This window comes from Mirounga leonina, unplaced genomic scaffold (assembly GCF_011800145.1).
Source record: "Mirounga leonina isolate KUSES-001 unplaced genomic scaffold, KU_Mleo_1.0 Mir_125, whole genome shotgun sequence".
Taxonomy (NCBI): domain Eukaryota; kingdom Metazoa; phylum Chordata; class Mammalia; order Carnivora; family Phocidae; genus Mirounga; species Mirounga leonina.
The window spans coordinates 59,287,189-59,300,881 of record NW_023270305.1 but is presented as its reverse complement, the minus strand read 5'-3'; the positions used below and the strand labels follow the sequence as shown (position 1 = coordinate 59,300,881).

Genomic DNA, 13,693 nt, shown 5'->3' with positions numbered 1-13,693 from the left:
TTAGGATACTAGCCCTTTATCTGATATGTCATTTGCAAATATCTTCTCCCATTCTGTCGGTTGTCTTTGGTTTTGTTGACTGTTTCCTTTGCTTTGCAAAAGCTTTTTATCTTGATGAAGTCCCAATAGTTCATTTTTGCCCTTGCTTTCCTTGCCTTTGGCGATGTTTCTAGGAAGAAGTTGCTGCGGCTGAGGTAGAAGAGGTTGCTGCCTGTGTTCTCCTTTAGGATTTTGATGGACTCCTGTCTCACATTGAGGTCTTTCAACCATTTGGAGTCTATTTTTGTGTGTGGTGTAAGGAAATGGTCCGGTTTCATTCTTCTGCATGTGGCTGTCCAATTTTCCCAACACCATTTGTTGAAGAGACTGTCTTTTTTCCATTGGACATTCTTTCCTGCTTTGTCAAAGATGAGTTGACCATAGAGTTGAGGGTCCATTTCTGGGCTCTCTATTCTGTACCATTGATCTTTGTGTCTGTTTTTGTGCCAGTACCATACTGTCTTGATGATGACAGCTTTGTAATAGAGCTGGAAGTCCGGAATTGTGATGCTGCCAGCTTTGCTTTTCTTTTTCAACATTCCTCTGGCTATGCGGGGTCTTTTCTGGTTCCATACAAATTTTAGGATTATTTCTTCCATTTCTTTGAAAAAAGTGGATGGTATTTTGATGGGAATTGCTTTGAATGTGTAGATTGCTCTAGGTAGCACTGACATCTTCACAATATTTGTTCTTCCAATCCATGAGCATGGAACGTTTTTCCATTTCTTTGTGTCTTCCTCAATGTCTTTCATGAGTATTTTATAGTTTTCTGAGTACAGATCCTTTGCCTCTTTGGTTAGATTTATTCCTAGGTATCTTATGGTTTTGGGTGCAATTGTAAATGGGATCGACTCCTTAATTTCTCTTTCTTCTGTCTTGTTGTTGGTGTATAGGAATGCCACTGACTTCTGTGCATTGATTGTATATCCTGCCACTTGACTGAATTCCTGTATGAGTTCTAGCAGTTTTGGGGTGGAGTCTTTGGGGTTTTCCACATAAAGTATCATATCATCTGCAAAGAGTGAGAGTTTGACTTCTTCTTTGACGATTTGGATGCCTTTGATTTCTTTTTGTTGTCTGATTGCTGTGGCTAGGACTTCCAATACTATGTTGAATAGCAGTGGTGATAGTGGACATCCCTGCCGCGTTCCTGACCTTAGGGGGAAAGCTCTCAGTTTTTTCCCATTGAGAATGGTATTCGCTGTGGGTTTTTCATAGATGGCTTTTATGATATTGAGGTATGTACCCTCTATTCCTATACTCTGAAGAGTTTTGATCAAGAGAGGATGCTGTACTTTGTCAAAAGCTTTTTCTGCATCTATTGAGAGGATCATATGATTCTTGTTCTTTCTTTTGTTAATGTATTGTATCACATTGATTGATTTGTGGATGTTGAACCAACCTTGCAGCCCAGGGATAAATCCCACTTGGTCATGGTGAATAATCCTTTTAATGTACTGTTGGATCCTATTGGCTAGTATTTTGGTGAGAATTTTTGCATCCATGTTCATCAGGGATATTGGTCTGTAATTCTCCTTTTTGATGGGGTCTTTGTCTGGTTTTGGGATCAAGGTAATGCTGGCCTCATAAAATGAGTTTGGAAGTTTTCCTTCCATTTCTATTTTTTGGAACAGTTTCAGAAGAATAGGTATTAATTCTTCTTGAAATGTTTGGTAGAATTCCCCTGGGAAGCCATCTGGCCCTGGGCTTTTGTTTTTTGGGAGATTTTTGATGACTGCTTCAATTTCCCTAGTGGTTATAGGTCTGTTCAGGTTTTCTATTTCTTCCTGGTTCAGTTTTGGTAGTTGATACATCTCTAGGAATGCATCCATTTCTTCCAGGTTATCTAATTTGCTGGCATATAGTTGCTCATAATATGTTCTTATAATTGTTTGCATTTCTTTGGTGTTGGTTGTGATCTCTCCTCTAAAAGCTTAAATTTATGAGAAAACTATGTAATATAAAACAGAGCTAAGTGATTTTAAAGAAAATGGAAATAAGGGCTACAATGGGCACATGGCCACCCCCTTAAAGACATTTCCACTTTCCCTCCCAGTTAAGTGTAGCCAGGTGACTACTGGAAAATGGAATATAAATGGAAGCTCTGTGTGCAACTTCTAATATACACCTTTAAATGAAGTAGGCATGCTCTTCCTTGCTGCCTTTCTCCTATTACTGGCTACAAAGTGAGCACAATTCTTATAGCTCAAGCAGCTATCTTAGACCATGAGACAGCAAGTTAAAACTGTTAGAGCAACAAGATAAAAAGATCTGAATCTAGATAACCAGGCAACTACCATTCCAACACTGGGTTGCCTACCTCTCGACTATTACATGTTAGATAAAATATACTTCTATCTTATTTAAGTCATGTTACTTTGATTTATCTATTACCCATAGCAGAACTTAATCCAAAGTGATTCAGAATGTATGTACCTGGAAGTGGGTGCTGCAAATGATAAAACTTAAAAAAACAAAACAAAACAAAAACAAACAAAAAAACCCTTGGTAGTGACTTAGTGCCTGTGATAGGCATCTAGTGACAAAGATCTACTTATTGCAGAGTAAATCTAGTGAACCTTGTTACATGATGGCACAGCTTTTGGGCAAAATTCTTGATCCAGCTAAAGTTGGTTTACCTTGCAAAGTAAACCACATGACCAACAAGGCTGTAGCTCTAGAGAAGATGGTGGGAAAGATTCAGAATGCTGGTTGGTGATTGTTGGCTTCTTCCCACTTTCAGCAAGAATCTCTAAGAAATAGTTAAACTCTGGCCAGAACTGCCCAGTCTGCAAGCAGAGGTAGAAGGGAATTCAACTATACTAAGGGAGGTACCTACTGCCTAATGCCTAAAATCCAGGTTTATTTAGAATCTGATGATTCAGAACATTTCTAGGTTGAACAAGTTTACAGCATCACTATTTCATTCTGAAGCAGCAGGGTGAGGCTGGGGGTGGCGCGGGGGCTGACATGTAAAAACTCTAGCAGGAGATTACGTTTATGCCTTACCATACAAAGACTGAACATACTCGCAAAGATGGTGTTTAAGGGTGTTTCCTTCACCCCCAAATGCATTATGTAGATAGTCACAAGACAGTCACCAATAACATGAGAGAGGAGTATGGGAAGATCAAAGAAATGAATAAATAAAAGATTACAGGCTTAAAAACTATGTTTTTTACAATCTTAAAACCTATGTTTTGTTTTGTTTTTTCATTTTAACAGTTTTTATTTCAAGTCGCATCTAAGATTACTTTACTCCTGCATCTTCTCAATTGTTTCTTCCTTATATTTGTCCTTTTCCTTTCCTACTTGGTGAGATTTGGCTTTATGTTCAGGGATCTTTTTGCAGTCTTTGTCCAGTTTTAGTATGGTGATAACCACCTTGCTAGGGTGAATGCCCACATGGACGGTTGTGCCGTTTGCCTTCTCTCGCTGCACTCATTCAGTGTAGATGACATACTTTTTCCTGTAAACCTGGACTACTTTGCCAATCTGCTGACCTTTGTAGTGTCCTCACACAACCTGCACTTCATCATCCTTTTGGATGGGCATGGATCAAACGTTGTACTTCTGTCTCAGCTCTTTGGAAAGAGGGGAAGACATGATCTTCCTGCAAACGTGGGAAGGTACATTGAAATGCCGTTTTCGGTTCTTGCTCCGGTCAGAAGTCACAAAGTGATTGAACTTCATTTTGGCCGCTGACCTAAAACCTATGTTTTTTCAAGAATTTTGATTGCAGTTACTTATACATGGAACTGACCAGAAGTGAAGTGAAAGCCCGTTTTTGTTTTGTTTTTAGTGGATTGTATTGCCAAACCCTTCCTGCTGCACCTAAAAAAGCCTTGTGTTATCTTCTGCTGCAAAACGAACCACTCCCAACTTAGTGGTATGAAAGTGGGACAATCCTCTATCATCACCATCCTTCACAGTTCTGGGAGGTGACTGTGCTTAATTAGGTGGTTCACACTTACACAGTTGCAATCAATGACTGGTATTGGAGTCATTTTAACAACTCCTCATTCACATGTCTGGTGATTGATACCAGCAACTGGCTATGACCTCAGCTATGTCTATGACCCAGAACACTATGCATGACTTCTCCATGTGCCATGAACTTCCTCATAAGACAGTTTCCAATGAGCCAGCACCCTACAGAGTCAGGTAGAAACTGTATCACCTTTTAGGATCTAGGCTTGGAAGTCACATGGTGCCATTCTGCCATACTCTAATGGTTGAGGAAATCAAAAAGGTCCAAGTTTCAAGTAGAGGGGACATAGACTCTGCCACTTGATGGGGAAATAGCCAGGTCACATTGTAAGAACTGGTGATACAGGAGATATTGTTACAGCCATCTTTGGAAAATACAAATCTGTAACTGGCCTTCAAAATACAATTCCTGGGCCCCCTAAAACAGCAGAAATATTAAGTGACGCTCAAAAGTTGCAAAGCCTTCAAGAAGGGTTTGCTATCCATTGCCCCTACAGGTATCCTAGGAAGAAAACAGAAATGAAAAAACTTTCTGGAAGCAAAGCCAGAACCAGAGAGGATAATGGCTACGGGAGTTCCTCCCAAAGACCTAGGTATCCAGGTGGCTAATCAAGGAACTTATCCTATACTGTTCCTACTATAGGGAATTTAGAATTTCTAAGGTCCAGTGACTGATAAATGTTTCACATTCTCCCCATTTCTGAGTCAGATTTTTACTGAAAATAGACTGTTCCTTCTCTACTATTTTATGTTGGGTAGGTTTCTGGCCGACAACTTGTCTTTTAGTTTATTGATCAGCAGAATAGAGGAGTCATATCTAGATCTGATGGAGAGGTTTGCCTCTCTCTCAAAGATCCTGGACTTTGAAATGGAATTAATAATTTAATGGGATTCAGGGCTGCCTTTCTAAGAAGGAATAGAATTTGACCAAATTTGTCCTCAATATTCATGTTCCTCTTTTTCAAAGGAATGGCATATTCCACTTTTAGCTAAGCCCATGGCCCCACAGAAAATTGACTATATAAGCCAGCATCCATTTTCTGAGTGTTGGTATGTAATCAAGTTCCAGAACATGGAAACATCCTGTGTAATTTCCAGGAAGTGTCCTTAAAGGGAGAAGCATTCTCTTCATGATTCTCTTCTCCTTCTTGTTCACTGGAAACCAATGTGATGTCTGGAATTCAAGTGGTCCTCTTAGGCCATGAGGCAATGTACACTAAGCTGGTAGAACAGCAAGAAAGAAGACCACTCCTCCTTGATCACTCTTAAGCTTTCATACTAATCCTGAAATGCCTACCTCCAGATTCCTCTATGTAAGAGAAAAACAAACCTCTATTTGTTTCAAGCTGTTATTTTCAGACACCTCTGATCCTCATAGCAAATCAAATTCTAATTAATGTAGCATATAGTTGAATGGGGGATAATACAACAGTATGAGGTAGGTTAAAATAAACATTAGTTATATAACAACATCTTATTCACACAAAATGGAGTTACACAAATGTGATTCAGGGAAGTCCTCTGCCTCCCCATAATGGCCAAAAATATAACTCAAAATACAAATCTGATTCCATAACTCCCCAGCTTAAAACTACCCTGCAGTTTCCCATTGGATAAATCTCCTTAACCTGGTATATAATTTCCCTGTGTGATCTGGTCCCTTGTACCTCTCCAAGCGCATTTACTCCCAAGGTTCCACTAGTCTCTCAGGTCCAGCTACACTAGAGTCTTTTAATTCCTGTTGTTCCTAACTATAGCCGGAGGCAGCAGATTGTGTGCTTGCTCCCCTGAATACATTCTCCAAAATAGGTACCTTCTCAACTATTTTTAGGTAATATGTCAATTATTAAGATTTTAATAAAAGAAAGAAGAATAAAAGCAAGATGATATGTGTTAAAAAACAAAAAGTGGATCTCACATGTCACCTCCCCACTCCTGTCCTGGCCCACCCCTAGGCTCATTCACCTAACTTTAGAGCCCAGCTCTGCCCTTGATTTTAGTCATCATATTCCCTCCCACAACATGCCCCTCCATCATCTCTTCATCCAGATGACCTTTATTTCTTCCATCAATTATCAAATTTCCCTATTATACTTGCTCATTATGTCATGTAACTTTGTGGGATTTGATGTCAGTTTTCTCATGAAGCCATGTGATTTTATTTCTGTAAGCATGTAATAAATGTCCATTTTCTCATACTAGACTGCATATTCCATGAGTCAGAGAATATATTGATTTTAGCTCATCAATATACCCTCAGAGCACGGCACTGTGCCTAGCATATTGTAGGCTCTCAATAAATATCTGTTGAATGAATAACTGAGATGCTCAGGGCTGAGCCAAAAAGAATTAAAAAATTAATAGGTTCAGAATGAAATGAAAAACTGACAGAAAAGTACTCAGTCACAGCAGCATAAACATGGATGACAAACTCAGGGAAAAGAAAGGAAGGAAATAAATCAGTGTACTGCAAAGCACTGTTCTAGACAATGAGAGAAACACAGTATAAAACAGGCCTTATGAAATTTACAAACTAAGCATAATAAAGTTTATGCAGAGGAAAAAATAGTTAATCATGAAAGGCAGAAAAAAAAATGTGCTAAGTGGAACCAACAAACAACATGCCATAGTATTACTATGTCGAGAAATACTAACACAGATTAGAAAAAGTCAAGGTTAAAACTTTTTGTGTCCCTTGTTATATACCAGAGACTCATAAAGCACCTGACACACATTATCTTAGGTAAGCTGCACAGTAACCCATGAGCAAGGTATGAATATCCATATTTTAAAGAGACCCAAAGCGTAAGTAACAAAGCTTATATGTAGAATGCCAGAATCTGAACCCTAGTCTTTCTGAATTCAAAACCAATGTACTAATACCTAGCTTATAAAGATGACAGTTCAGGGGCACCTGGGTGGCTCAGTAATTAAGCAGCCAACTCTCGATTTCAGCTCAGGTCATGATCTCAGGGTTATGAGATTGAGCCCCACGTCAGGCTCCACAGTGGGCATGGTACCTGCTTAAAATTCTCTCTTTCCTCTCTCTCTTCCCCTCAACCCCTCCCCCCTTAAAAAAATGGTAATTCATCTGGCTCTGAGGAATACGTGGGAATTATAGAAGCAGAGGAAAACTATGGAAAACAACCAAATAAGGAGTACAGTGTGAACAAAACAGAGAAGAAAATCAAGTATGATGAATGGATAGCTTAGTCTAGCCATAGCTAGATAGTCCCTATAGTAGAATACAAAATGAAGTTGGGGATAAAGTTTGGGTCAAACTGGGGAGAGCCTTTGATAGCTGACCAAGGTATTTTTTGGCTTTTATCTTGTGGGCCATTGGAAATTACTAAAGAATCCTGAGGGCAAAGCAAAATGAAAATGGTGGTCTGGTTTGACTGGAGTGGAGAAAGAGAATAAAGAGACTCACATAGGAAAACTCAGCATACTTGAGATTTAAAAATGTCAAAACTAAAAAGAATTGTGAGGATCACTTAGTACCACACCTCATTTTATGTATGCAGAAACTGTAACCCAGACAACTTAAATGACTTCCCAAAGATTCATAGAATTGCTAGGACTGTAACTTGGTTTTCTATTATTTCCACTAGGACACAGGTACAGAAACAGATGAAAAATGGAAGACAGAGAGAGAAACCAGAATCAACATTAACTCTCAGGTTTCGAGTCAGAACAACTTTGAAAATGAGGGCATCACTCTCAAGTAAAAGATATTTGAGAAATGATCCTTGTGGCAGATCCTGTCGGCCTCCAGTTTTCTGCACCTCCTGGGATTCATGCTTTCCATTGAGTGTGGGCTGACCTAACACACAGACTTTGAATCAATACAGCAAAGGTGATGGAGGAGCACTTCCAAGATCAGATTATAAGAGATGTGATTACAAGAGACTGTAAATTCTAATTTCCTAGCTGAAGCTCTCCCTTGCTGGCTCTGATGGAGTAAGTTGCCATGCTGCACACTACCCCACTGAAATGTCCACATGGCAAGAAATTGAAATTGGCCTCTGGTTAATAGCCAGGCAAAGGAGTAAGGTCCTTGGCTCAACAGCCTCAAGAAGCTGAATCCTGCCAGTAACCATATAATCTCAGACGCAAATCCTTCCCACACTGAACCTTCAGATAAGACCCCAGCCCTGACCAGTTATTTCACTGCAGTCTGTGAGAGACTCTAAAACCAGAAACCCAGCTACACAGTGCCCAAATTCCTGGCACACAGAAATGATGAGATAATAAATGTGGGTTGTTTTAAGCCACTAAGTTTGTGATAATTTGCTATGCAGCAATAGATAACTAATACAGTACTACTGAGAGAAAGATGAAATTTGATTTGAGGCAATGAGGAATCAACTGTTGTTCTGTAGAACTCCAGTGAATGAATCATTGTTTTTGAGGGCTATAAATTAGTCAACAGTGAAAAACTGATACAATGAGTATAAAAACGTCAACCAAGATATTTAGCAGTGAAAAAAGAAAAAGGAAATTACACATACTGAAAATGGAGAGAAAGAGCTTTACAAGAAGTTCAGAGATAAAAAATAGGATACTATTTGGAAACAGTTTCCTCTAGAGAAGCAAAAATGTGTACAATCACAAAGTAGACATTGGCAGTAAGGTGGAAAGAAAAGAGAATAAGTGATTAAAACCATTGTGCTAAGCACAGCTTGGAAACCTCGGGGAAAATTCAGCAACTCTTGGATTTTTCACTCTCAGTGCCTTTCACTTCCAGCACTATCTAATCAATTAACGGATAACTCCAACATTCAGGGTATCCCTGGAGAATAATAAACCATGAGAGTATTATTATTTTTAAATACTTACATCACCAATTTGGGAGAATATAACTAGAAACTCACAGAACCCTTTTGAAGGCACTTCTCCATTTTACCTTCAATTTCTCTAATTTTGCTTTTAAAAAAGTTGAATTTTAATCCAAATATTCCTTTCTTAAGGGCAAATTTTAATACTCTAGTAGTTACACATGGAATTTTATTTTCCCTTATAAGATAGAATTCCAGTGAACTACTCTACTCTTTCTCCACCTGGTAATTTGGATTTCCACACAGAGGAAAATGACAAAATATAATTGACAACCTAAGACATAGTATTTTAAAAAGCCATCTTCCTTTTAATTCAGGATTTATAAGGTTTCTAAAGAGTCCACTTTCTAAAAAGAGGAGAGGAATTCTACACAGGCAGGATAAAATATTTAAACTGTAAGCTACCACCTATCCCAAAACAACTAAAGGATCTTATTAATGTCACAAAAACTATCTTAGGAAGGGGGGACTATTTCCCCATCTTAACCCACTAACAAAGCAGAGAAGAGGCACATCGCATAGAGAAATCATTTCTCAAGTGATTTGCAGGCATTTAGAAGGCAACTTGTTAAAGAAGGTCAACATGATTTCATTCCAGCAAAGCCCTTTATTTATGCGAGAATTGTGAATGTGACAAGAGCAAGGACCTCATCTATCCTATTCATCCACTATCTCACACAATACCCAGCATAGGCGTTCAGGAAATATTTCTGAGTAAATAAATGCCAAACAAGGATAGAAAGAGAGAAAGATAAAGACTATAGCTGATGTAAATTCTTAAGAAAATACAGCCAGATACTTGGAGAATTATCTACATTTAGATTAAGAACCTTAATGAATAAGGAAGCAACATTGCCAAGACAGACAATGAATGCTATAGAAGGTCATGGAAACCAAGGACTGATCAGCCCACATACAAAACCAGGACAATGCAACTGATGGGCTGCGTAAGACGAGAACTGAGACAATTCCCACCTGGTGCGGCTTCATCTGTTCATATGGCGTGCATAAAGATGATGCTTTACAAAAATGTCTACCATTATACATGTTGGTACCCCAAAATACCATCTTCAGATGGACCAAGACTATAAAGAGTAAAATTTTAATAGATCAATAGATTAATGGGTAGCTCTGAAATAATCTTCCTTACAGTTTACTTAAAATGTTCTATTGTTAATTAGGATAGAGTATGAAACCACCTGCTAAACTAGGTAATAAATTTACAACCCTTTAAAAAGCATTCCTGCATTCTTTGCTAAGTCAAACAGTGATAGCATTTCAGCCAACCAAAGCTACTATAAAATGGGTCTATTTCCTTGTAACCATACATAAATGTCATGTACTTTGCAAACGTGTCAGTTCAGATTGTTTATATGGTAAGAACATTATTTCTTATTTATAGTCTCCTCTCTTGCTAGAATATCTCTGTGTCCTAATTTATTTCTTCTTTTAAAAGGAGTATTTTATCCTGATAATTTCAAGGGTTTTTATATACTAATCCCATTCCTGATTAGTACACACTACATGATGATTTGATTTTTTCCTTCCTTTGTTCATTGACCCTAGATTTACTGTTTTGTATATATCTGCACCAGGTTATAATTTTCAATAATTATCTGAAAACAAGGAAGAGAGTATGTCCTCACGTCGTCATTTTGCCTGTTCTTCCCTATCTGGTCTGCAGCATCTTTCCTTGCTTTGCAACTATTTAGGAACTTACCCTTCTAGTTACCCATTCAGAAAGAGTGAGCAGTGATAAACTTTAGTTTGCTGCTCATCTATTGATAACATCTTGTCAACTAAAGAGACTGTCCTCTTATCACTTCATTCAGATATACATCTGTAGCAGGTTGAATTATGTCTTCCAAAGATATGTTTGAGTCCTAACTGCAGCAAATGTGACAATATTTGGAAAGAGGGTCTTTGCATGTGTAATCAAGTTAAGATGAAGTTTTATTGGATTTCAGTGGAGCCTACATCTAATGACTGATGTCCTTGTAAAGAGGTATTTGGAATCACACAAACACAGGGAAAGAAGCAATGTGACAACAGGGGCAGAAAGTGGAACTACAAGTCAAAGAATGGCAAGGATTGCCTGGAGCTACCAAATGCTAGGAAGAAGCAAGGGAAGAGCCTTCAGAGGGAGCATGTCCCTGTCAACACTTTGATTTCAGACAATTGGCCTCCAGAATCATGGAGGAATAAAGTTCCATTATTTTGAGCCACCAATTTGCAGTGATTTATTAGAGCAGCCCTAGGAAACTAATACATCATAATATATTATTCCACATTCCTATGTATGGTCAACTGTTCAAGTGCTCATCTTGCCCCAGTTTTGTTCAACCCTGTAACTGTTTGATGCCCAAGTTATTTCTTTGTAAGTAAATACAACGTGCTCAGAATGTGCCCAGAAAGCTGATTTAAATCACTTGCCCTGTTACCTTCTGACCTCAGATTCTAACTATAGGTTTACAGAGCTGGATAAGTTAGTGATCATGAAGAGACATCACAGGGCTCATTATAAGCTTATGTTATTTATGACATTTTTTATGAACTGCCTTTGTATAGTTTGTGTTCAGATTTAGTACTTTATATATGTGTTGCTTAGTAACTTTATATTTAAAATAAGCTGATTTTATTTGGAGTGTCTATACCTCAATTCTTGGGGATATAAAAGAATAAAATATTACTTATTTATAAAACACATAAACAAATGTGGTATTCTGTAAAAAGTCTGCTCCACTGGTTTTGCACATTCTAAGAATCAGCATTTTGACCTTAATAATTAAGCAGTGCCTACCCAGCTGTGGTATCTACAACCAAGGGCTTCATAAAGGAGATAAAGTTGCAAATTCCCTCTCATTGCAAATAATTAATAAACCACCCTGTGGGGGGGGGGCAGTGAATTTGGAAGATAGCAGAGTAGATACTGTCATATAGACACTATTTTGTGTCAAAGATTTTTACAGCCTTCTCTAAATCAAATATTTTACTGTGTAGGTTTATATATGAACCATTCAATGTAAACACTTGGTCCTGAAACTAATCTCCAAATCTTTCTCACTGAATGTAACTAAAATCTGACCAGTATAATCAAAAGAATAGCCTCTATTCTCTTTGGTATGATCTGGACTCCTCTTGTATTTATTACATACTGCTCAAGTTCTCTTTCACCTAAAATTGTGTTCCCTTTCTGCTTCCATTCTTGATTTCTGAGTACTCTATCCTTGCTTAGACAGTGCTTAGTGTATTTACATGCCAAATTTTTGGACTTCTAGGGAAGATGGCTGAGGAGGGGGACCCTGGGCTCACCTTGTCCCACAGATACAACTAGATAGCACCCACATCAGTATATATAACCCATTAAACAACCCAAAGACTGGCAGAAAAGACTCTCCACAGCTAAATGTAGAGAAGAAGCCACATGGAAGAGGGTAGGAAGGGCAGAGACATTATCAGGAGCCAAATGACCAAGGGGACTGTAAGCAGGAAGGACAAAAGCTGGGAGCATGAAGAGGGGAGAGGAGCCAAACCCCAGACCAGGCACCCCAGACAATGGGAATTGGCACTGGGAAGATGAATCACTGTAACACTTGGCTTTCAAAACCAGAGGGGCCTAGCTTCATAAGTTCTTATAATCAATGGGGCTTAGCACCTACAACTTTAAATATCAGCAGGCTCTGCCCTGGGAGAGCCAGAGGAAAAGAGGAAATGGAGTCCCAACCTTTAAAGGATAACACAACAAACATCCTCTCAGATATAGCACAGAAGCAGCAGTTTGAAAACACCTAAGGTACACAGGAAGGATATTTACTAATCTCAGAGCATGTGCTGGAGGGCAGAGATCTTTGGGAGATTTCTCTAAGAAAAGAGCTCATGGGAGCCACTTCCCACCCCAGCCCCCCAGCCTAGATGACAGGGACATTTGTGGGAACTAGCACAGTGCTAACTCTCTCTACCTAGGTTGCTAACAGTGGACCAGCCTTGCCGGTACACACCCTGCCCCTACAGCCTCCTGCAGACCAACCCCCTCCAACATGCCCTTGATAAGAGTCCATCCAAAGTGGTGCCACAAGCCTGGCAGTGGGTAAGCAGCCCTCGTAGGGGTCAGCACCACTCCAAAGTGACTCTTGCCCAGGGAAAAGGGGAAAATAACCACACACACCAGTCCAACTTCAGCCACAGGAGCGGCCTGGGGGGCAGACATTCCGTCTGATTCTAGGCCATGCCCACCAATGAAAGCTTCTCAGGGGAACATACAGGTAAAGTACCCTGCAGTCCAGTGCTACCACAGCTCTGGCAAACACCTGGTCTGATTCAACTCAAGCCCAGGTCAGCCCCAGCCTGGCCCACTAACAGCACAGGGATCAAAACCTGTCCATAACAGGTAAAGAGAGCTACTGCAGACAAATGGAATGAAACTATGGCTCAACCACAACAGCAGGGCACACACAACACATATAGGAGACATCCCTGAAGCACCAGGTTCTGGTGAACAGGAGACATTGTACTACAGGGCACTACAGGACCTCTTCTTCATAAGGCCACTACTTTCAAGAGCAGGAGACATAGCTGACTTTCCTAACATATAGAAACAGACACAGAGAGTTAGACAAAATGAGGAAACAGAGGAATATGTCCCGAATCAAACAACAGGATAAAATTACAGCAAGACAGCTAAATGAAATGGAGATAGTAATATGCCTGATAGGCAATTTAAATTAATGGTTGTAATGATGCTCACTGGACTTAAGAATGGAGGACCACAGTGAGACCCTCAACAAAGAGACAGAAAACCTTAAAAGAAAAAAAAAAAGGAACCAATT

At 39.3% G+C, this 13,693-nt stretch overlaps 1 pseudogene; it reads right to left on the bottom strand.

Annotated features, from left to right (window-relative positions):
- Positions 1 to 3,251: 3,251 nt before the first annotated feature.
- LOC118007463 lies at positions 3,252 to 4,154 on the bottom strand (annotated as a pseudogene).
- Positions 4,155 to 13,693: the final 9,539 nt, after the last annotated feature.